This window comes from Macrotis lagotis, chromosome X (assembly GCF_037893015.1).
Source record: "Macrotis lagotis isolate mMagLag1 chromosome X, bilby.v1.9.chrom.fasta, whole genome shotgun sequence".
Lineage (NCBI taxonomy): Eukaryota > Metazoa > Chordata > Mammalia > Peramelemorphia > Peramelidae > Macrotis > Macrotis lagotis.
In genome coordinates this window covers 82,521,289-82,543,923 of record NC_133666.1, presented here as the reverse complement: position 1 = coordinate 82,543,923, position 22,635 = coordinate 82,521,289, and the positions used below count along the sequence as shown (strand labels likewise).

The 22,635-nt window shown below is 39.7% G+C and overlaps 1 long non-coding RNA gene across 1 annotated transcript in view; it reads right to left on the bottom strand.

Annotated features, from left to right (window-relative positions):
* Positions 1-3,555, bottom strand: part of LOC141496965 (uncharacterized) — a 40,271-nt gene extending 36,716 nt beyond the window's left edge. Inside the window, exon 1 of the long non-coding RNA XR_012471209.1 lies at positions 3,201-3,555. This is a non-coding gene — a long non-coding RNA (uncharacterized LOC141496965). The remainder of the gene's footprint in view (positions 1-3,200) is intronic.
* Between the last annotated feature and the right edge of the window lie 19,080 nt (positions 3,556-22,635).

The window sequence follows — 22,635 nt, the reverse complement described above, 5'->3', positions numbered from 1 at the left end:
AGGACTTGCTCATTCTATCAGTGCAACAATCGGGAACAATTTTGGGCTGTCTGCAAAGGAGAGTGCCATGTGTATCCAGATAAGGAGCTGTGGAGTTTGAACAAAGTGCAAGGACTATTCCCTTTAATTTAGAAAAAAACAGATAGCTTATTGTCTGATCTTCTTGCCTCTTAGACTTCTCTTTAAGGATATGATTTCTCTTTCATCACACCCAATTTGGATCAAGGTACAACATGAAACAAAGTAAAGACTGACAGAGTGCATTCTGTGGGGCGAGGGGGGAGGGAAGCAAGATTGGAGGGAAAATGTAAAACTCAAATAATATCTTTAATAAAAAATAAATTTAAATTAAAAAAAGAACAAGGACAAACAAAAAAATAAAAGAAAAAAAGAAAGAAAGAAAGAAAGAGAAAGAAAGAAAGAAAGAAAGAAAGAAAGAAAGAAAGAAAGAAAGAAAGAAAGAAAGAAAGAAAGAAAGAAAAAGGGAGATCTGGGAATGAAGGTGGAAAACGATACCCCAAAATCACTTGAGCAGAGCTCATGTGCCCTTTCCTTGTCCATTCTGGACATATCTTTGGGGTTCTACTCATTAGGAGAACGCCATCTGCATAGATCAGCCTCACAGACATCTATGACTAAGATTGTCTCACTGCTGGTAAGTCTGAGAATGTCAGAAGCAGGAGCCTTATGGAATTATTTGATAAAATGAGTCCAGAAATATAGAACAAGTTCCCCAGGAGGGCAACAAACACTTCCTCCCCAGGTCAAACTGATTGGAGCAAAGGCTGGAGGTAATAGCAATCTAATGGAAGATAGAGAACAGAAAGATGTGGCTTCCATTAAACACTCTTCAGTCTGACCTATTCCAGTGGATTAGTAATGATTACCCAGGGGCTGGAATGGAGGTTAGGACACACATTCATACATACATACATACATACATACATACACACACACAAACACACAAACACACACATAAACGCAAACATACAGTCTCTAACACACAAAACACACACAAACTAGCAAATCAATGGTCAAACAATGCATGATCTTTAAGTTATATTATGGACAGGTTCAGAAACACAGGCTTTCACCCTCACATACAATTGTGGTGCTCAATAAAAACAATTGAGAATTTTTTTTTAGGATTTTGCAAGGCAAATGGGGTTAAGTGGCTTGCCCAAGGCCACACAGCTAGGTAATTATTAAGTATCTGAGGTCACATTTGAACTCAGGTCCTCCTGACTCCAGGGCCAGTGCTCTATCCAATGTGCCACCTAGCCACCCCAACAATTGAGAATTTTAATCAAGATCAGTTGATGAGACAAAAGCAGGTCTCAGAAGTGCCCCCAGAAATATCTGTTTGACTCGGTAATGGAGAGATAGGGCAACCAGAGCTGAAAACCTCAACTTCTGAGGAAAATCCCAAGAAAAAGAAGGCTGAAAAATGCAGATGCATCCCCTCACAGATGAGATTTATGACTTCCACTTATCTTTTGACCCATATAGATTCCCACCCTTTCTCTCTATCCATACATCTGAGGGTTAATATGTTCTCTTTATTGGTTGAATATATAAATATTCTCCTGTACTCCCTTATTGTTCATATTTTATGTTCCTATTCAGTACTTACATATAATTTCTTTATATCAGTATTTAGATGTTCCCCTTATTCTATATTCATATATATAAATGACCAACTATTAATCAGTGTATAGAAATATACTATATTGTTTTTTGTGCCTCATATACATAATTATTCACATATAATTTTCTGTTAGCAATGATTGTCCAGGTGTAATCATTTATTTAACAGTAATCATTTACTCTCCCTCTATGTAAAGATTCCTTCATTCTGTATTTTCTTATATATGAGTCTTAATATACTTTGGGTGTTCATAGACACAAGGCTTTATATGTTCTCTCACAGGGATAGAATCAAGGGATACTTTCAGCAATCTAGTAAAGAGAATATTTGTGAATAGAGGGAATGTATAGAGAAAATATGGATATTCCATTATATGGAGAGTGAATATGGTAGTACTCATTTACATAATAATTGAGATAGTAATGTTCTTGAGATGAAAGAATGTATAAATCTGCAACAATCAGGGACAATTTGGGGCTGTCTGCAATGGAGAATACCATCTGTATCCAGAGAAAGAACCGTGGAGTTTGAACAAAGACCAAGGACTATTACCTTAAACTTAGGGGAAAAAAACTGAAATCTTATTGTCTGATCTTGCTATCGCTTATACTTTATGTTTCTTCCTTAAGGATATGATTTCTCTCTCATCACATTCAATTTGGATCAATGTATACCAAGGAAAAAATGTAAAACTGACAAATTGCCTTCTGTGGGGGGTGGGGGAGGGAAGTAAGATTAGGGGGAAAATTGTAAAACTCAAAATAAAAAAATCTTTAAGTACAAAAAAAAATGTATAAATCAAAAAATGAATTTATAGAAAGAGTAAATAACTTCCTCTACGTTGAAATGAAAAGAAAGAACCTGAATAATATATCTATAAATATATGTACACATACATATCTTCGCTGACTTAATATGTATGAGTTCTCAGATGTTCTCTATATAATCATTTACATAAGTATGAAATTGTATTATATAGGAGAAACTCTGTTGTCATATATGAGTAAGTACTGATGAAGACAGTGAATATCTATAAATGATATATAAAAATTCTTTCCTTCATATAAGATATAATTGTATATACATTTGTATAATACTATATAGAGATCTGTATAAAGAGAGTTATGCAGTCTCATAAATAAGAATAGTGAGAGAAAATGGATGAAACACAAGAAATGAATACATAAGTGGAAAAAATCTGAACTCTCATGAATAAGAATATACAAAGCCAAGTGTTTTTAAAGAGGGAGCAGAGGGCCTTCTGAACCACAGCAGGGGGTCACTGGACATCAGCATCCTCCCCGGGGTCCTCTTCCTCCCTGCCCAGCTCCAAGAATGGCCACAGTCAGGGAACCCCGCTGGGAGCTGGAGTCCCTGGTACCTATGGTGGGGGGAGAGGACGTGAGGTGGAGAAGGGGTATGGAGAAGGAAAATTTGAGCCTGAGCGGGCTTGTGGAAGAGGGATGTTGAATGCAAAGAGACCGTAGAGTAGAATGTGGGGGAGGGGGCCCAATAGAGGGAGGGGTAGCGTGGGGGGCTACACTTGCCTTACCTGGATGGGCGCTGACGTCACCAGTCCTCTCTCCGCGAGGGACCACCTTGCCCACTCAGCTCCCCTTGGCTCGTGGCTTGATGAGGACCCCTAGGACTGGGAGGGGGATCTGAGACCCCAAAGATTTCGGGCCCCATCCAAAGTTCCCCTGAGTCTGAGCCTCAGGAGCTTGGGAGACAGAGATCCAGGGAAGCTGAGACCTCCCCCCGCGCGGGAATCTTGTCCACCGGAGGGAAACAGCCCCCAAGGGGTCCCTTCTGAACCTTTGCCTTTCACTCTCTGAAATCGGGGGTCTGACAGCCCCAGTGAGGGAGGAAATAGTGGAGAGAGGAGAAGAACCCCTTGCTTCAGGAGGCCGGGTCTTTGGTGTTAGAACGAAAGCAAGACGGGCTGGTTGGGGGTGGGGCACATGGGAAAGCCCTGGAGCAGCAGAGTCATCCAGTGGGGGTTGGGAGGGGGATATGGTGATCCTGGGGGGTGGAGGGAGGGGTTGGAGGGGAACAGTCTGAAGGAGTTTTCAGTCTGAAAAGTATTGAGGCTAAAAGTGCCCTCGGAGCTCATCTGGTCCAACTTCCTCGTTTGAAAGAAAAAGGAACTGAGATCCGTAGGACAGGAACCTGGTCAAAGGCACACAGCTATGGAACTCCGCCCAAAGAGCAGCAAAAATGCGCATACCTTTTGATCCAGCAATACCACTACTAGGTCTATACCCTGAAGAGATGATGGAAAAGGGTAAAAACATCACTTGTAGAAAGATATTCATCACAGGCCTGGTTGTGGTGGCAAAGAATTGGAAAATTGAGTCCTTCAGCTGGAGAATGGCTTAGCAAACTGTGGTATATGTATGTCATGGAACACTAGTGTTCTATTAGAAACCAGGAGGGATGGGAATTCAGGGAAGTCTGGAGGGATTTTCAGGAACTGATGCTGAGTGAGATGAGCAGAACCAGAAAAAACATTGTACACCCTAACAGCAACATGTGATGATCAACCTTGATGGACTCACTCATTCCATCAGTGCAACAATCAGGGACAATTTGGGGCTATCTGCAATGGAGAATACCACCTGTATCCAGATAAAAACCGCGGAGTTTGAACAAAGTCCAAGAACTATTCCCTTTAATTTAGAAAAAAAAAAAAACAGATATCTTATTGTCTGATCTTGTTGTCTCATACTTTTTGTCTCTTCCTTAAGGACATGATTTCTCTCTCATGACACTCAATATGGATCAATGTACAACATGAAAACAAAGTAAAGACTGACAAATTGCTTTCTGTGGGGGGGGGGAACTAAAATTGGGGGAAACAATGTAAAACTCAAAAATGAAATCTTTAAAAAAAAGTGACACAGCTAGTAAAAAGGGAAAAACCCAGATCTTGAGCCCCAGTGTCTCTTTCCTGCCTGACTGGCTTCCTTCTTGTTATCTCCCTTCTCTGACAGCCAAGTATCATGGGCCCAAGTTTCCTGGAAAGGCACTTCCAGAAGCAGATGGACAGCTTCCTCATAGAACTCTGAGGTCTTCAGTGAGGACTGTGGATTAGGTAAAAAGTAAACCAACTCCCCTGGACTCCCACTTTTAGAACAACCTGAGATAAACTGAGGGTGAGAAAAATTCCATGTGTTCTCTGAGTTTCTTACATTTTTCCAATAGGAGTAATGACTTTATTCCTGTTCACGCAGAGCCCTACTTGACCATTTTCCTGGGGCTTGCAGGTGAAAGCTTGTGCAATGTCCCTGTTTCCGCCCTCAGAGAAGTTCAGTTTAGTGAGGGAAAAGCTATGCCTTGGACGTGCCAATGTGGTAGTGGTAGAAAAGAACTGAAAGGAAGTAAATAGTGGATAGGCTTTGGTCAAGGACAGCTTGGGGGAGGTGGGTTGTGTGCCAGTTGGGCTTTCATTGAGGGGAAGGAAGATGCAGATCATAGAACTGAGGCTGCAGAAGATGCTCTGGGAATCAGGGTGGGAAAGAAACCCAGAATAATCCACCAACCAGAGCTCCTGTGCCCATTCCTTTCCCACTGTGGGCAGGTCAGTGGGGTTATTCCCTGTAGGGAAAGAGGGGTTTTCAACAAACTGAAGAGATTGGCTTCCTAGGCATCTATCACTAAGATTATCCCCTGCTGCAAACACCCTGAAGAGGGCAGAAGCTGGAACCAAATCCCATTGTTTATCAACATGATGACAGGAGACCAAGGTGACGAAGAGTACTTCGCAAGTAAGCCCAAACTCAGTGGAGGAAACAGTGTTAAAGAAAAGCTCAAAATAGAAAGATGTGCCTCACATCTACCACACTCCGATGATTGGACAGGGTTTTGGATGGTGGGTAGGACCGAAACACACAGAGAGACAGAGATATAGAAATGTGTGCTCCCACCCTTATACACACACTGAGGCAGCAATGATCCAACAGGCCAAGGTATGGAAGGCAGGACAAGCAAATACCACAGGTGCACTGAAAACTATCTGCTCCTTTCCTTACACAAACAGTCTGGGCATCCCCCTTGCAATCATCTGATAAATAATTTTAATTCATATTAATTAGTAATCGTGATGAGCAGACAAAAGAGGATCTCAAAAGCGCCTTCAGAAGTATCTCCTTGCCTTTGGACATGGAGGGACAGGGCAGTTCAAGGCCAAGCAACCTGAGATCCTTACCTTCTGACAAGCAGAAATACACAAACTCCCACACTTACATACACTGGTGATCAATGATCCAACAGATAATAAGCAGGAAGTTAGGCCATAAACACACACACACACACACACACACACACACATTCACACAGTGAATCACTGATTACTGAAAGGCATATGGTCTCAAGTTCATGCACAGTCACACTTAGACACACAAACATACTGGTGAACTTTTGGTAAAATGGTTCCATGATAATAATTTAATCGCTATCACTTAGTGATCTTGGTCCCCAGACAAAAGGGGCTTGTTAAGCACAGTCCATGAGACATGTATTACAACTCAATTGTTAGACAAGAATAGAATATGTGTGTGTGTCCCTAATTAAGGGTAGAGTTTACCACTCAAACAGAAGTGGAATATTTATGCATTTTTATGTCTCCATAGGAGATGACAAAAATGGAAAGAGGAGAAAACAGACATCTCCCCTTTCATGGGAGGAGCACAGGGTGGGTGGGTGAGACTCACACGCAGAATCTCAAAATTTACTTCTCTAAAAACTCGTTCCTGTTGTGAAAACCAGCTCAAACCTTATAGTTCTGATCTTATTAACAAAAGAACTTTAAAATTAGGAGCCCGCAGATGAGCTGATCCAACTTTAGAGATGTTGGGTTTAAATACCCCATCCTCTGGATCAAACATAAGCACTACTGATAAGGTCAAGGGATAAGTTACATGGATAAGGGGAAGACATTCTTAAATCCTTCCAAGTTGCACACGCACATGTATTATTTATTTATTTATCTATCTACTCATTTAGTTAGTTAGTTAGTTAGTTAGTTAGTTAGTTAGTTAGTTATTAGGGGTTGATGGGTTTTTTGTTTTTTTTTTTAGTTTTTGCAAGACAAATGGGGTTAAGTGGCTTGCCCAAGACCACACAGCTAGGTAATTATTAAGTGTCTGAGGTCGGATTTGAACTCAGGTCCTCCTGGCTCCAGGGCTAGTGCTCTATCCACTGCGCCACCTAGCTGCCCCCACATATATTATTTAAATACATACAAAAATTCCAAACATATAGATACACATATAATTAATTATATATGTATATAATATACATAAAATATATATTATGTAATTATATATTATTTATATATTGTATAAAATATAATTCTGTTGCTTTCTCAAAATTTTACTCAATGATTTTTTTAACTTGGCAATTTTACCAATTAACAGTTAATTATTAAGGAATTCCCAATTTAAATACTATTTCTTTTAAATCAGTTCCAATTCAATTCAGTAATTCATTTCCTTCTTAGGAGGAGCAGAGACAGATAAGGCTTTAGTCTTCACATGAAAACAGAGAGTACGGAACAATTTTTACAGAAGCTGAGTGTTCAGGGATCAGACAAAACTCTATACAGATCATATACAGATTTCACTTAACAGGCTCCCAAGAGCACCCTCAGAAGTATCTACCTGACTTGGAAACTGGAGATTTCCAGCAGTCAGAGGCAAGAGAGGCTGAAAAGTTTAACTCTTAAGGAAAAATCTCATGGAAAGAAATAGTGGAATATGTGGACACAACTCCTCCTAGGTGAGCATTCCTAATTATTGTGTGTATTTTCACATGCATGAGTCCTCAGCTCTTCATTCACAACATCCATACATCTGAGAACTGATATGTTTTCTTTAGGTATGGTATTCCGTCATCCACCTTGAATGTTCATAATTTCAATACTCATATATTCTCTGTAAATTGATCAACATATGTAGGTTTCTCCATATACTCTAAATATTGTCACATATATGTTTTTATAAACTATCACATTCTATGTATATGCATAGAATATGTTTGGTCTTATGATTCATATATATGAATGTTCATATATGCTAGGTGATGCTGACACATATAAGGATTTATATAAATTTTCCATATTCCTATATGGGTATTTCATGTGTCAATATTCATTCAATCCACATTCCCTAAGTTTATATTCCTATTAATATGTACTTACATGCTCTGTGTACAGACAGGGTCTTCCTATCTTCTATGGGGGAGGTGGACTGGGTGGCAGTTGAGCTTTCACTGAAGAGAAGGAAGTTTTAGATCATCAGATCAGAAACTGCAGAAAGGATCTCTGGGATGGGAAGGGGTGGGAAAGAAAGAAGAAATAACCCCTTGACCAGTGTTCATATGCCCATTCCTTTCCTAAGCAGGGTAATTCATTGGGGTTCTGACCATCAAGCAGGTAAAGAAGACTGCTCCCCCAACCTGCACTGCTTGGCCTCATAAATACATTTCACTAAGATTATTTCCTGTTGCAAACACCATGATAAGGCCAGAAGCAGGAGTCAAATGCAATTATTTTTCAAAATTTGACCAGGAATGGAGTAGACCTAGATAATCCAGAGTGCTTCCTCAGGGGCAGCTAAGTGATGCAGTGGATAGAGCATTGGCCCTGGAGTCAGGAGTACCTGAGTTCAAATCCAGCATCAGACATTTAATAATTACCTAGCTGTGTGAACTTGGGCAAGCCACTTTTCCCATTGCCTTGCAAAAAAAGAGTGCTTCCTCAATAGGTCTGAACTGATTGGAGTAAATAACTATAGGTAGCAGAATTCTAAAGAAAACAGAAAAAATGTGGCCCACATTCACCACAATCCAGTCTAACTTATTCCAATATGTCATCAATGATTGGACAGGGTTAGATGGAGGTTAGGACAGAAACGCACACAGAAAGAGACACAGAAATGCGTGCTCCCACTGTTACACAAATACTGGGACAGCAACAAAAGATGGCATAGCATATAGGACAAGGAAATATCCTGGATACACTGAAAACGATCTGCTCCCTTACACAAACACTTTTAAGAATTCCCCTCTCAATTAGTTATATTGAAAAGATAAAACAGGATCTCAAAAGTCCCTTCAGAAGTATCTCATTGATTTTGGACATGGAGAGAGAGAGAGACACAGGAGCCCAAGACCAAGCAACCTGAGATTCTGACCAACTAAGGGAAATTCTACTGGAAAAAAGGATGGAAGATTTAATAATATCCATTCCTAGAAGAACCTTCAAATCTTCTATGTGTATTTGGTCTTTTGTGAGAATCAACCGCTTCTTTCTATATATCCATATATCTAAGCATGAATATGTTCTCTTTAAAAATTGACTACATTGAGGTGGCTAGGCGGCACAGTGTATCCACTGCATTGGCCCTGCAGTCAGGAGTACCTGAGTTCAGGTCCAGCCTCAGACATCTAATAATTACCTAGCTGTATGGCCTCAGGCAAGCCACTTACCTCCACTGCCTTGCAAAAACTAAGAAAAAAAAATAAGTACATTAATTCACTCCTCTGGTCCCTTGTTTTTCATGTTCCAGTCATCACATGACCTCTATTTATGAATCAATATATGTGGACTTTCCATATTCTCTCTCTTGTCATATATATATATGAAGAACAATGTATTCAGTGAATATATATATGTATATATACATATATTCACTATAATGTTTCTTGTGATATATATATATATATATATATATATATATATATATATATATATATAAGATTAGTCACCTATTATCTCTGTATGTTGGCATAGGTGCTTCATGTATTGGTACTCATTCCCTACCTATTCCTGTACATACAGATAACTTTATTCACTGTCAGTATTTATCTATATGAGTCTTGATATTCTCTCTGTGTATAAAGAGAAGAATTTTTATGTATTTTGTCACAGTGATAAAAGTATAGAAAGGAATAATACTACTTTTATCCATGTATTAAAAAGAATGTATACATATATACCTTTACATGCATATAAAATATAGGGACTCAAGGATTTGAATAGAATGAATATATAGTCATATAGGAAGCATTAGAGAGAGAGGGGGATTTCTAATGTTGATGAGAAGATAGAAGGTATAAATCATATGAATGGATTTGCAGAAAGAAGAAATACCTTCCTGCACATAGGAGTGAAGAGAAAGAACCTGAGTATACTATGTCTGTCTATCTATCTATCTATCTATCTATCTATCTATCTATCTATCTATCTACCTTATTTATTTATATAGAGAGGGATATAGATATTTCTTGTTTTCATATATTCTCTCTCTATTCATTTACATAAGTATGAAGTCATATCCTATAGGAGAGAAACTGTAGTCTTATATGACTATACATAGATAAAGACAGAGAATATTTAAATGAAATATGTGAGTAATCATAATCCTATACATAAGGGAAAACATTCTTAAAAGTATAATTAGGAAGGTCAAGCAGTAGTACTCATAGAGAAAAACATCAAGGAGAAATGGAAGTTACAAAGACAATGTATATACTGAAGAAAAAATCAATTGAACCCGCCTCCTGGATAAGAATATAGAAAATATAGAAAATCTCAGTGATTTTGAAGAGAGGGATAGAGGAAGACCTGGAAAAACAACAGGGAGTCATTGGGCTTCAGTCGCTGTCCCTGGAGTCTTCTCGCTCCCTGTCCAGCTCCTGGAATGGCCACAGTCAGAAAACTCCACTGGGAGCTCAAGCAGCAGTGGGAGATGGGAACTGAGCCTGGGAAGGTCTTTGGGAGAAGAAAATGAGGAGGAAAGGGACAGGGAGAAGGAAAAATGAGCAATAGAAGATCTTTCAAAGAAGGGGGAAATTAATACCAGCTGCTTTTGGTGGATGGGAAATGGAATGGGGAAGGTGTGGAGTGAAGGAAAAATGAACCCAAAAGGGTGAGTGAAGGAGGGATGCTGCCTACAGAGAGGAGAGTGGAATGCATGATGATGGCTAGTGGAGGGCTTGGTGGGGTGTAACTTCTGTCTCACCAAGGTGGATGCTGACATCATAGACCATTCCTTGCACAGCTTGTTGTGATCCACCTGGTCTGGATTCAGTTCTTCTTGTCTGCTGGCTACCTAATATATAAATATAAGTGTTATATGTATTATATAAATATATGTATATATGAATGAAAGATATGCACTTGTTCTCTCTCTCTCTACATATATATGTATATGTATATATATATATATATATATATATATATATATATATATATATATATACACACATATCTTTCACTCCCTTTCTCTCTCCCTTTGTTCCTCTTTCTCTCTCTAACCACATATATTACAATCAGAGACCTCCTTGAATATTTTCCTGGTAGCTGGAGGTGTTAGTCTAGCAAGGACCCTAGCAAAGTTCTTACCCTCAAAGTACTCCCAATCTAGAGAGGGAACATGTGTGGCTTGCACATGCCCAAGGTGGTACTGGTGGCAAACCCTGGAGAGGCAGGGTCAAGAGCTGCTAGGTGGGCTGGGTGGCAGGTGGACTTTTGCTGTTGGAAAGAAAAGAGAAGCTTCTCCACAGAACAGAGGAGAGAATTTTCAGCTGTCTAAAGGGTTCTGCCTGAGGTGCAGAGAGGGGCTCTGAGAATCATGGTGGGACATGACCATCAAATAACCCCTTGAGCACAGGTTACAGGGGCTCTGTCCACCAGAGGAAAAGGGCTTCTCCTCCAATCTGGGGGACATCTATGTCCTCAAGAACGTGCATTACTGATGTTGTCTCTTGCTGCAAACAAGCAGAAGAGGTCAGACGAAGTGGAAGACAGGACAAACCTACATACAAACAAACACAGATACATATCAAAACATGTGAAAAATGAAAATCTTGCACGAAGATGAACTTTCATGACTCACACAATTCTATACAATTCATACATAGATTTCACTTAACAGGCTCCCAAGAGCAATCTCAGAAACATCTACTTGATTGGGCAATTGGAAACATACAGCCTCAGAGGCAAGATAGATTGAGAAGCTTAACTCCTAAGGAAAATTTCAAGGAAAGAAATACTGGAATATTTGGAAATAACTCCTCCTAGGTGAGCATTCCTATTTACTGTGTGTATTTGCACATGCATGAGTACTCCGTTGGTCACTCAATGCATCCATACATCTGAGTATTGATGTTTTCTTTAGATATGATATTCCTTCATCATCCTAGATGTTCATATTTCAATACTTATATATACTTTCTGTAAATGAATCAATATATGTGAGTTTATCCATATACTCTAAACATTTTCACATATGTTTGTATGACCTATGTATATAGATATGAGATGTAAGGTCTTATTATTTATCGATATAAAGGTTCATTTAACTTAGGTAATGTTGGTATATATGAGCATTCATATAAATATTCCACATTGCTATATGAGTGCTTCATATGTGAATATTCATTCACTCCATATTCCCATAGGTTTATATTCCTATCTATAAGCACTAATATATTCTGTGTACAGACAGGAGTCTTCCTATCTTCTCTCATAGGAAGGGAAACAGTGGAATACTTTTAGAATTAAGAAATCATTTAGGAGACTTAATATATGAAAATAGAATTTATACTTATGTGTATATGCAGGTAAAATAAAAATAAAAGAAAAATATGGTTCCTTAGATATGAATTGTGAGTGAATATGTAAGTACTCCTATAAGTTAGAATGGGGAAAATGATTACTAACATTCATGAGGAGATAAAAGGATGCCATCTAATGAATCTATAGAAAAAATAAATTACTTTCTATTCCTAAGAATGCAAAGAACCTAAATACTTGCCTATGTGAATATATTATATTCTCAGTCATCATATATATGAGTAAACTTACCTATATTAAGCAGTAAGTATAATCTATAGGAGAAACACTCTTTAGCCATAAATTTGAGTACATATAGATGAAGATAAAGAACAAAGAAAAATGAAATATACAAGATTTTTCATATAGGAAGAGATAATTATTTTTTACTATATGTGAGATGATATAATCCTCAATCTCTCTCTCTCTCTCTCTCTCTCTCTCTCTCTCTCTCTCTCCTCCCTCTCCCTCTCCCTCTCACTTCACATATATTATTTGTGGCTGTGTTTTTATGTGTGTCTGTTGGTGGGGGTATATGCCATCTGGACAGAAAGCATTGCATTGCTGGGCATCATTTTCCCTTTCCTTCATGGCTCTGGGAATGACAACACCAAGGCAATCTCCGTGGCAGCAATCACTTGAAGGTTAGGGAGGGCAAAATGAGAAGAGACATTGGGGGAGGGGAGAAAGCACCTGAGAGGGTGTGAGGAAGGGATGTTGACCACATGGAGACAGGTAAGTGGGATGCCTGATGAGTTCCAGTGGAGAAAGAGACAGAAGTGGCAGGAAGGGACTCCTGGCCCAATAAGGTAGGTAATGATGTCATCAGTCATCAGGGTTCAGAACCCAGCAGGATGACCACCTTGTCCTGACTCTGGATGGACTTCCCAGTGGCTCCCTGAGAACCCTGAGGGCCAAGGTAGGATATCTGAGAGGAGAGAGGGGGAGGCAAAGGTACCAGCCAAAAAACCTCTGGAGGACCAGGGACTTGAGCACAGGGGAAATGTGGCCAGAAAACATAAGCCCCAAATACCAGAACTGCTGCTCATGGTAGGAAAATGGTCCCGAAATAGTCACTATAGGAACTTGTCTGTCTATCCCCCAGGATTTAAGGTATGATAGAGTGTACCAGGTAGAGGGTTAGTAAAAGGGCAGAGCTTGCTGACTGGTGGCTTCTCCAAAGGAAAGCCTTAGTCCAGTAGCATTTTCTCATGTGGTGCTTGGGAGGTAGTTTTGCTAACACTGGAGCCAGAGAGGAGGTTTAGAGGAGGAAATAGAGTCTGAATGGGTTTGTAGTTTAGGGTAGGTTGAAGGGATAAAAGAGACCTCAGAGGTCATCTGGCCCAATCTCCTCATTGCAAATTACTCAGAGCCATCCTCGATCAGTTTGCTGGGACTAGGAGGTGTTAGCCTACAAGATATCGCTGTGTCCTGTCCTCAGAGAACTTCTAGTTTACTGAAATAAAAGGAGTGCCTTGATATGATTTCTCTGCTATCACATTCAACTGAGATCAATGTATAACATGCAACCAATGTGAACACTAACAGAACGCCGTCTGTGGAGGCTGGGGGAAGGGAAGCAAGAATTGGGGGGAAATTGTGAAACTCAAAATAAATAAAATCTTTCTTTAAAAAAAAGGAGTGCCTTGGACATGCCAAATATGATAGCAATATGAAAGACCAGACCACAAGAGGCCAGCCCTAGAGAGGCAGGAGTCAAGAACTCCTTGGGAGAGGTGAAGTGGGTGGCAGTTGAGCTTTCATTGAAGAGAAGGAAGTTTTAGCTCATCAGATCAGAGACTGCAGAAACGGTCTCTGGGATGGGAAGGGGTGGGAAAGAAAGAAGAAATAACCCCTTGACCAGTGTTCATATGCCCATTCCTTTCCTAAGCAGGGTAATTCAGCAGGGTCCTGACCAGCAGGTAAAGAGGACTGCTACCCCAACCTGCAATGATCAGCCTCATGACCATCTTTCATTAAGATTATTCCCTGTCGCAAACACCATGATGAGGCCAGAAGCAGGAGTCTAATGCAATTGTTTTTCGAAATTTGACCAGGAATGGAGTAGACCCAGATGATCAAGAGTGCTTCCTCAATAGCCCCAAACTGATTGGAAATAATACTGTAGTTAACAGAAATCTAAAGAAAACCAAAAAACAGAAAGATGTGCCCCACATTCACCACACACCAGTCTAACATTCCAATATGTCAGCCGTGGTTGGACAGGGTGTTGGTTGGAGAGTAGGAGAGAATCACACAGAGAGAGACACAGAAATGTAAGCACCCAACCTTTCCACACACCCTGAAGTAGCAACAGGAGATGGGATAGAACGTAGGACAAGCAAATATCCTGGATACACTGAAAACCATCTGCTCCTCCCTTACATAAGCAAACTGGAGAATCCCCCTCTCAATTAGTGATCATGTTGAAGAGAGAAAAGAGGATCTCAAAAGTACCTTCGGAAATATCTCCCTGACTTTGGACATGGAGAGGAGAGACACAGGAGCCCAACACCAAACAACCTGAGATTCTTACCAAATAAGGGACATCCAATGGACAAGGAGAATGGAAGATTTAACAGCATCAGTTGCTCGATGAGTATTCCGCTCTTCCATGTGTACTTGGTCCTGTCTGAGTACTCATCTCCTCTTTCTATATGTCCATTTTTCTGAGAATGAATAAGTTCTCTTTAAGAATTGGATTAATTCACTCCTCTGGTCCCTTGTTTTGCAGGCTCCAGTCAGCACATGATCTCTATTGTTGAATCAATATATTTAGGTATTCCCTATTTTCTCTCTAGTCACATATATATGAATAATCATATATTCAGTGTATATATATATATATATCTGTAGATATAGATGTAGATATATATACTCTATTATTTTTGTGATTCATTTATATGATCAGTCACCTATTCTGCCTGTAAGTTGGTATAAGTGAGCAATAAATGTAGGTTTGCCCATATAAGGAATAATCAAGTCATGAAGCTAGCCGTAAGAGGAGGAAAGGTTCAAGGTAGAAGCCAGTCAGCCTGGCAGGCAAGAGAGACTCAGGCTCTAGACTGGCCCTTATTGACTGTTTGACCTTGACCATGTCCTTTTCTTCCTCATTAACTGTTTTCCTTTGCTCAAATGAGGATGTTGAACCAGATAAATTCTGAGATCTCTTTTAAATTTCCATTCTACCTAATCCTAGAAGCCCATTCAGATTTTCCTCCCATAACTATGTACCCTCCCTGACTCTAATATTAGTAAACTAGCTCCCAACCTTCAGAGAAGATAACCTTGCAAGTCTAATGCTTTCCCTTGGAGCATCCCCCACTCAGCATACTCTCCCCTTGTTCAAACCCTCTATCTTACAGGTAGTATCAGACCCCACTGCTTATAGGAGTGCACAGACAAGATCCTGTATTGACTTTTTGGGACCATTTCCCTACCATGGGCAGGAGTCCAGGGATCTGTGGTTTATGTTTCCTGGCCCAGTGTTGCTCATACTCAGACTCATGGGCCTCAAGAGGCCTTTGCCCGGGTTCCTTGGTCTTGCTCCCCTCTCTCTTATCCATTCCTGGTCCCCGGGATCCTCATGGAGCCACAAGTAAAGCCAACCAGAGTCTGAACAAAATGGACCTCCTGCAGAGTCCTGGGCACTGATGGCTGATGGCATCTTCCTTGGTGGGGCAGGAGTCCCCTTCCTGCCAATTTTGTCTCTCCACTGTCCCTGATCAGGCATTTGACTTATCTGTCTCCATGTGGTGAAAATCGTTGCCCTCACACACTCTCAGGCTCATTTCCCCCTCCCCAAAACTCTCTCCTTCTCTTTTTTCCCTCCCCTACCCACATGTGACTGGAGGTGCCACTGGGTTTACCTGGTTGCTGTCATTCCCAAAGTAGTGAAGGAAGGAGAGGATCCATCCTTTGTTGTCTGTCTAGATGGCATATGCATACACAGAGACAAACATAAAGACAGCCACACAGAGACAGACAAATATATATGGAGAGAGAGAAAGAGAGAAAGAGAGAGAGAGACAGGGGGAGAGAGAGAGAGAGAGAGAGAGAGAGAGAGAGAGAGAGAGAGAGAGAGAGAGAGACACAGACACAGAGACACAGAGAGAGAGACACAGAGAGACACAGAGAGACACAGAGAGACAGAGAAAGAGAGAGACAGAGAGAGAGACAGAGAGAGAGAAAGAGAGAGGATTATATGAATACAAGAAATAGCCCAAATTATCTGATGCTGTATATAAAAAAATCTTGTCTTTCATTTTCATATATTCTTTATCATCATCTATGTTTATTTATATATGTTACAGCATGTCTGTCACAAATTATAACTTCATGATTCACATATATATATATATACAATATAAGAAAATTCATCTATATGAAGGAAGAGAATATTTCATAAGTATTTGGTTTCTTTCTCTTCATTCCTATGTACAGAAAGTAATTTATTCTATAAATTTAAGAGATAACATCCTTTTATCGATTCACGAATGTTAGCAACCATTCTCCCTATTCCAATTTATAGGAATACTCATATATTTGCTCTCAATTCATTTCTTAGGACCCATATTTTTCCTATTTATTTTCCTATTTCTTATTCCTATTTTCTTTTATTTATATCTACATGTATACATAAGGATAACTACTTTCTATTCAGATATAATTGGTCTCCTAAATACTCTCTATATTTTTAAAAGCATTTTTCTGAATCTTTCCCTGTGAGTGAAATTAGGAAGACTTCTGTCTGTCAACACAAAGAGTAGTGTAACCCACCTCAAATCTCACAGTCATTGTCACGTCTCAGTGTTCTGAGGGGGGGGAAGACAAGGTCCCCCAAGTCCCCTAAAGTCTATCTTGTTGACTGCCTACCATGGACAACAGACGTGTGCTCAGGACACTATATTCACAAACCCCTTATCCTCTGATTTTAGAAGTCTATGCTTCAAGTGGGCTTTGGGTCAGGCTCCTGATATTTTTTATTTTTTATTTCTTAGACATCCATTCATAGGACTCAGAGTCCTTAGGCAAGCACCAGACGAGAAGAACTGAATCTGGGCTAGGTGGATCACAAGCTAAGCAAGGATGGCCAGTGATGTCAGCATCCGCCTTGATGAGACAGAGTCATTATCATGCATTCCACTCCCCTCTCTTTTTGTAGGCAGCATCCCTCTTTTACTCACATTTTGGGCTCCTTTTCTTTCCTTCACTCCACACCTTCCCCACTCCATTTTCCACCCCCCCTGAAAACACCCGGTGTTCATTTTCCCCTGTTTTGAAAGATCTTCTCTTGCTCATTTTTCCTACTCCCACTCCCTCTCCTCCTTATTTTCTTATCTCCCAAAGACCTTCTCAGGGTCAATTCCTATCTCCCACTGCTGTTTACACTTTCAGTTAGGGTTTTCTGACTGGGGCCATTTCAGAACAGGGAGGGAGAGGACTCCAAGGACAGGAACTGAAGCCCAGTGACCTCCTGCTGTCTGTCCACATCTCCCTCTGTGCCCCTCTTCAAAACCACTGAGCTTTTCTATGTTCTTATCCAGGAGGGTTCAATTTTTTTCAGTGTATCCAATGTCTCTGTATCTTCCATTTCTCCTTGATATTTTTCTCTGTGAGAACTGCATGACTCTCCCAATTAATCTATTTTGAATAGTGTTTTTACTTATGAATAGGAATGTAAATTACTCATATTTTTGATTTGTATATTCTCTATCTTCATCTATATATAATCATATAAGACTATGGTCTCTCGCCTATAGGATATAACTTCATACTTGTATAAGTCAATAGAGACAGAATGTATGAAAACTGATAGATATGAAAACAGGAAATCTCTCTCTCTCTGTATGTTTATATATATACATACATATATATATATATGTATATAGTGTATTCAGGTCCTTTCTCTTCAGGAAAGTCATTTGTTCTTTCTACAAGTTCATTTATAAGATTTATACCTTCTATCTTCTCAAAAACATTGGTAATCCCTCTCCCTAACCCTACATATATGAGTATTTATTCTGTGTCCCTATATTTTTATGTATATTTATATAGATGTATATATATGTATATATTCTTTTTAAGACATGGATAAGAGTATTATTACTCCTCTCTATGTTCCTTTTTTTAAAATTAAATTTTTTTTAATTTTGGCAGTGGTGTTAAATGACTTGCCCAAGGCCACACAGCTAGGTCATTATTAAGAGTCTGAGGTCAAATTTGAACTCAGGTCCTCCTGACTCCAGGGCTGGAGCTCTATCTACTGTGCCACCCAGCAGCCCCTCTATATTCTTAAAAAGATTAAAATGCTTTTCTCACTGAGGCAAGATATATAAAACTTTTTCTCTTTATATATACACAGAGAATATCAGGACTCATAGATAAATAGTGATACAGAAATAAGGTATCTGTAAGGTAGAGGAATACGGAGTGAGTACCCATATGTAAAGTATGCATGGGATATAGAAAGACTCTAAGAATGCTCACTTATACCAACTTACAGGCAGAATAGGTGACTGATCATATAAATGAATCACAAAAATAATAGAGTATATATATCTACATCTATATCTACAGATATATATATATATATACACTGAATATATGATTATTCATATATATGTGACTAGAGAGAAAATAGGGAATACCTAAATATATTGATTCAACAATAGAGATCATGTGCTGACTGGAGCCTGCAAAACAAGGGACCAGAGGAGTGAATTAATCCAATTCTTAAAGAGAACTTATTCATTCTCAGAAAAATGGACATATAGAAAGAGGAGATGAGTACTCAGACAGGACCAAGTACACATGGAAGAGCGGAATACTCATCGAGCAACTGATGCTGTTAAATCTTCCATTCTCCTTGTCCATTGGATGTCCCTTATTTGGTAAGAATCTCAGGTTGTTTGGTGTTGGGCTCCTGTGTCTCTCCTCTCCATGTCCAAAGTCAGGGAGATATTTCCGAAGGTACTTTTGAGATCCTCTTTTCTCTCTTCAACATGATCACTAATTGAGAGGGGGATTCTCCAGTTTGCTTATGTAAGGGAGGAGCAGATGGTTTTCAGTGTATCCAGGATATTTGCTTGTCCTACGTTCTATCCCATCTCCTGTTGCTACTTCAGGGTGTGTGGAAAGGTTGGGTGCTTACATTTCTGTGTCTCTCTCTGTGTGATTCTCTCCTACTCTCCAACCAACACCCTGTCCAACCACGGCTGACATATTGGAATGTTAGACTGGTGTGTGGTGAATGTGGGGCACATCTTTCTGTTTTTTGGTTTTCTTTAGATTTCTGTTAACTACAGTATTATTTCCAATCAGTTTGGGGCTATTGAGGAAGCACTCTTGATCATCTGGGTCTACTCCATTCCTGGTCAAATTTCGAAAAACAATTGCATTAGACTCCTGCTTCTGGCCTCATCATGGTGTTTGCGACAGGGAATAATCTTAATGAAAGATGGTCATGAGGCTGATCATTGCAGGTTGGGGTAGCAGTCCTCTTTACCTGCTGGTCAGGACCCTGCTGAATTACCCTGCTTAGGAAAGGAATGGGCATATGAACACTGGTCAAGGGGTTATTTCTTCTTTCTTTCCCACCCCTTCCCATCCCAGAGACCGTTTCTGCAGTCTCTGATCTGATGAGCTAAAACTTCCTTCTCTTCAATGAAAGCTCAACTGCCACCCACTTCACCTCTCCCAAGGAGTTCTTGACTCCTGCCTCTCTAGGGCTGGCCTCTTGTGGTCTGGTCTTTCATATTGCTATCATATTTGGCATGTCCAAGGCACTCCTTTTTTTTAAAGAAAGATTTTATTTATTTTGAGTTTCACAATTTCCCCCCAATTCTTGCTTCCCTTCCCCCAGCCTCCACAGACGGCGTTCTGTTAGTGTTCACATTGGTTGCATGTTATACATTGATCTCAGTTGAATGTGATAGCAGAGAAATCATATCAAGGCACTCCTTTTATTTCAGTAAACTAGAAGTTCTCTGAGGACAGGACACAGCGATATCTTGTAGGCTAACACCTCCTAGTCCCAGCAAACTGATCGAGGATGGCTCTGAGTAATTTGCAATGAGGAGATTGGGCCAGATGACCTCTGAGGTCTCTTTTATCCCTTCAACCTACCCTAAACTACAAACCCATTCAGACTCTATTTCCTCCTCTAAACCTCCTCTCTGGCTCCAGTGTTAGCAAAACTACCTCCCAAGCACCACATGAGAAAATGCTACTGGACTAAGGCTTTCCTTTGGAGAAGCCACCAGTCAGCAAGCTCTGCCCTTTTACTAACCCTCTACCTGGTACACTCTATCATACCTTAAATCCTGGGGGATAGACAGACAAGTTCCTATAGTGACTATTTCGGGACCATTTTCCTACCATGAGCAGCAGTTCTGGTATTTGGGGCTTATGTTTTCTGGCCACATTTCCCCTGTGCTCAAGTCCCTGGTCCTCCAGAGGTTTTTTGGCTGGTACCTTTGCCTCCCCCTCTCTCCTCTCAGATATCCTACCTTGGCCCTCAGGGTTCTCAGGGAGCCACTGGGAAGTCCATCCAGAGTCAGGACAAGGTGGTCATCCTGCTGGGTTCTGAACCCTGATGACTGATGACATCATTACCTACCTTATTGGGCCAGGAGTCCCTTCCTGCCACTTCTGTCTCTTTCTCCACTGGAACTCATCAGGCATCCCACTTACCTGTCTCCATGTGGTCAACATCCCTTCCTCACACCCTCTCAGGTGCTTTCTCCCCTCCCCCAATGTCTCTTCTCATTTTGCCCTCCCTAACCTTCAAGTGATTGCTGCCACGGAGATTGCCTTGGTGTTGTCATTCCCAGAGCCATGAAGGAAAGGGAAAATGATGCCCAGCAATGCAATGCTTTCTGTCCAGATGGCATATACCCCCACCAACAGACACACATAAAAACACAGCCACAAATAATATATGTGAAGTGAGAGGGAGAGGGAGAGGGAGGAGAGAGAGAGAGAGAGAGAGAGAGAGAGAGAGAGAGAGAGAGAGAGATTGAGGATTATATCATCTCACATATAGTAAAAAATAATTATCTCTTCCTATATGAAAAATCTTGTATATTTCATTTTTCTTTGTTCTTTATCTTCATCTATATGTACTCAAATTTATGGCTAAAGAGTGTTTCTCCTATAGATTATACTTACTGCTTAATATAGGTAAGTTTACTCATATATATGATGACTGAGAATATAATATATTCACATAGGCAAGTATTTAGGTTCTTTGCATTCTTAGGAATAGAAAGTAATTTATTTTTTCTATAGATTCATTAGATGGCATCCTTTTATCTCCTCATGAATGTTAGTAATCATTTTCCCCATTCTAACTTATAGGAGTACTTACATATTCACTCACAATTCATATCTAAGGAACCATATTTTTCTTTTATTTTTATTTTACCTGCATATACACATAAGTATAAATTCTATTTTCATATATTAAGTCTCCTAAATGATTTCTTAATTCTAAAAGTATTCCACTGTTTCCCTTCCTATGAGAGAAGATAGGAAGACTCCTGTCTGTACACAGAATATATTAGTGCTTATAGATAGGAATATAAACCTATGGGAATATGGAGTGAATGAATATTCACATATGAAGCACTCATATAGCAATGTGGAATATTTATATGAATGCTCATATATACCAACATTACCTAAGTTAAATGAACCTTTATATCGATAAATAATAAGACCTTACATCTCATATCTATATACATAGGTCATACAAACATATGTGAAAATGTTTAGAGTATATGGATAAACTCACATATATTGATTCATTTACAGAAAGTATATATAAGTATTGAAATATGAACATCTAGGATGATGAAGGAATATCATATCTAAAGAAAACATCAATACTCAGATGTATGGATGCATTGAGTGACCAACGGAGTACTCATGCATGTGCAAATACACACAGTAAATAGGATGCTCACCTAGGAGGAGTTATTTCCAAATATTCCAGTATTTCTTTCCTTGAAATTTTCCTTAGGAGTTAAGCTTCTCAATCTATCTTGCCTCTGAGGCTGTATGTTTCCAATTGCCCCAATCAAGTAGATGTTTCTGAGATTGCTCTTGGGAGCCTGTTAAGTGAAATCTATGTATGAATTGTATAGAATTGTGTGAGTCATGAAAGTTCATCTTCGTGCAAGATTTTCATTTTTCACATGTTTTGATATGTATCTGTGTTTGTTTGTATGTAGGTTTGTCCTGTCTTCCACTTCGTCTGACCTCTTCTGCTTGTTTGCAGCAAGAGACAACATCAGTAATGCACGTTCTTGAGGACATAGATGTCCCCCAGATTGGAGGAGAAGCCCTTTTCCTCTGGTGGACAGAG